The sequence below is a fragment of the Spermophilus citellus genome (genome assembly GCF_964194105.1).
Source record: "Spermophilus citellus genome assembly, chromosome: 1".
Taxonomy (NCBI): Eukaryota; Metazoa; Chordata; class Mammalia; order Rodentia; family Sciuridae; genus Spermophilus; species Spermophilus citellus.
The window spans coordinates 145,729,673-145,732,149 of NC_138182.1; positions in this window are offsets into that span (position 1 = coordinate 145,729,673).

The window sequence follows — 2,477 nt, forward strand, 5'->3', positions numbered from 1 at the left end:
GGTACCCTAAGGGGTGGACCTTGGTGTTTGCGAAACGTTTTAACATCACACTGCTCCTTCATTTACAGAAATATTTGGCTCCACAGTGTGCTAGCTGTTTCCCAGATTCCATTCCCCGAGAATAGCAGGGTCATCCAAACAAACAAAGGTTCCTGCCCTGGTGGGGCTTGTATTCTCCTAACAATACTGGAAACATTTGGAATGGACAGAGAGAGATTATGATGCCCCCAGCATTTAAGAGGTATCGAAGCTTTCCAAAGGATATTTAACCATGAAAGGACAAGGCAGAGCTAGTCAGCGTCTTCCAAGTCCTTACCTTCAATCACAGTCAACCTCGCCACACCCAAGCGTTCTGCCAGGAGAGTTCTCATTCTGCAGCTCTGAGGGCATCAAGTCAATGGCGGGACTGAAAATCTTCCTTCATCCAAGATAACCTGCTTGGCAAGGCCGACTGGCTCTGCCTCCCCACGCTGGAAATTGCAATTCTGTTTTCCCTTTGTACCTCCTATTAGTGGGCCCAGAAGAAAGTACTTCAGATGTACTCCAGGAGGCTACCACATAATTTACCAGTCTGGGAAAAAGTTCTTTTGTCCCATTCTGATCCTGTTTTGCCATTAACATCCCCAAATAATAAAGGAATAAGAGTTAGGACCAGGTGGAATGAGTGAAATCCATCTCATGCCCAGTCGTGCCTATTGTAGCCGAGGGTGCCAGCTCATGTTCTTCTTCACCATTGCCATATACCTGTGTGAGAACTGGCCCTGTCTGGTAGGGAAAAAAGTAAACCACGGCACTCAGAGAAGGGACTTGTCCAAGGTAGTGGTCAGGATTTAAAACATCGGTACTCCAAAAGTCGCAGCCAGTCACACGGTCAACTTCCAAGGACTAAAATATGGAACAGGGTCAATATAATTTTCCTTTGCCTAAGTTCTCTTACCTGCAAAAATAGTGGTGATGTTAGTTTGGCAGATTAAGAAGTATTGAACACCCACCATGTGCTAAGATTATAATGATAGGGTTTTTCCCATATACTATAAGCTCCTTGTTGGTAGCATTAATGCAGGTGCTATTTATTTTCTCTTGATGCAGATTACTTGGCTCAACACCATCACAAAATGGAAGGAAGATATAATTATATGTACTTAAAACTTCCTGCCAAATAATTAGATGCAATGACTTAACTTCTTAAGGAATGAATTCTAGGAAGCTTTTATTAGCATTCAAGCAGTGAAATAAAGCACACATGATTATAAACAACATAGAACTATGTTAATCAGGGTATCTTTATCTTTAAAAGAAATCCAGAATGTTTTCTTACTCTGTAGAAAAAAAAAAGTTAAGTTTGATTAATCTGGTTTTAACCAATTTGACCTGACCAACTCAATTCTAAAGCTGAAGGATACTTGGAACAAAAATTAAAAAGCAAACCAAAAATTGACCTTTTAATTTCCTGACCAAAAGGGGGAAAAAAAGACAGTTAATAAAGCAAATCTGCTTAGGGAAAGAATCTTTGCTCAGATGGCAAATTCAGTATGTAGCATGCCTGAGTGTTGCCCATGATGTTTAAACCTGGCTATAAATAAAAATCATCTGATGTTGGGGGTGGGGTAGGAGGAGGATAACCTTGAGCAAATAGCTTTATAAAGACACTCTTAGCCAAGATATAAAAATTGACATTAAACATGGGGAAGGAATGAGATATGTCTGTCAGCAATTCTCTTGGCCTTACATTACGTTTATTTTGCTTTTGTTCCATCTTTTTTTTTTCCTTACTCAGAAAGTGTAACAAATGACTCTGGATCCATATGGACCTGGTTTTGACTTTTCATACTCCAAATGCCTAGCTGAGTGAAGTTTGGCAAGTTCTCTTAACTTTTCTGACTCTCAGTTTTCTTATCTATAAAGTGGAAATAATTGTAACAGCAAATAATATTCTTCTGAGAATTAAATGAAAGTGTAAATGTAATGCAGCATGTAATAAATATTCAATAAGTGTTAGATATTATTTTTATTATAGTTTCTAAGTGGACTTTGATTTAAAATATCCTCTAATGTGATTTGGAGTTTGTCAGTGCTTGCCATGAAATACATAGTGTTCAGGTAGAACAGAGAATGTAGGGATATCAAAACCATCATGTAGAGATAAAGCCATAGCAAGAAGTGGAGATGGGGGATAAGTTCAAGGAAGGAGAGGTAGAGATGGAATGAAAAGAAAATTCCCTCTCTTCCCTTGCCACCAGTAGACATTCAGAAGGCTTGTTGTATAGAGAGATAGTCACTTAGGAATAAAGTCATTGTGGTTTGGTCAGTTTCTCGCTCCCTTCAGTGCAGAATCCTTACCTAAAAAGGGTGCGATACATGAAAAGGAAAATATATTCTTTTCATCTAGGCCTTCTGTGTCTCAGAAACCCCCAAATAAAGTTCTGAACAGTCAACATGTAGCTCTGCCCATGAAAAGCCTGCCATGCTCTGGCCAA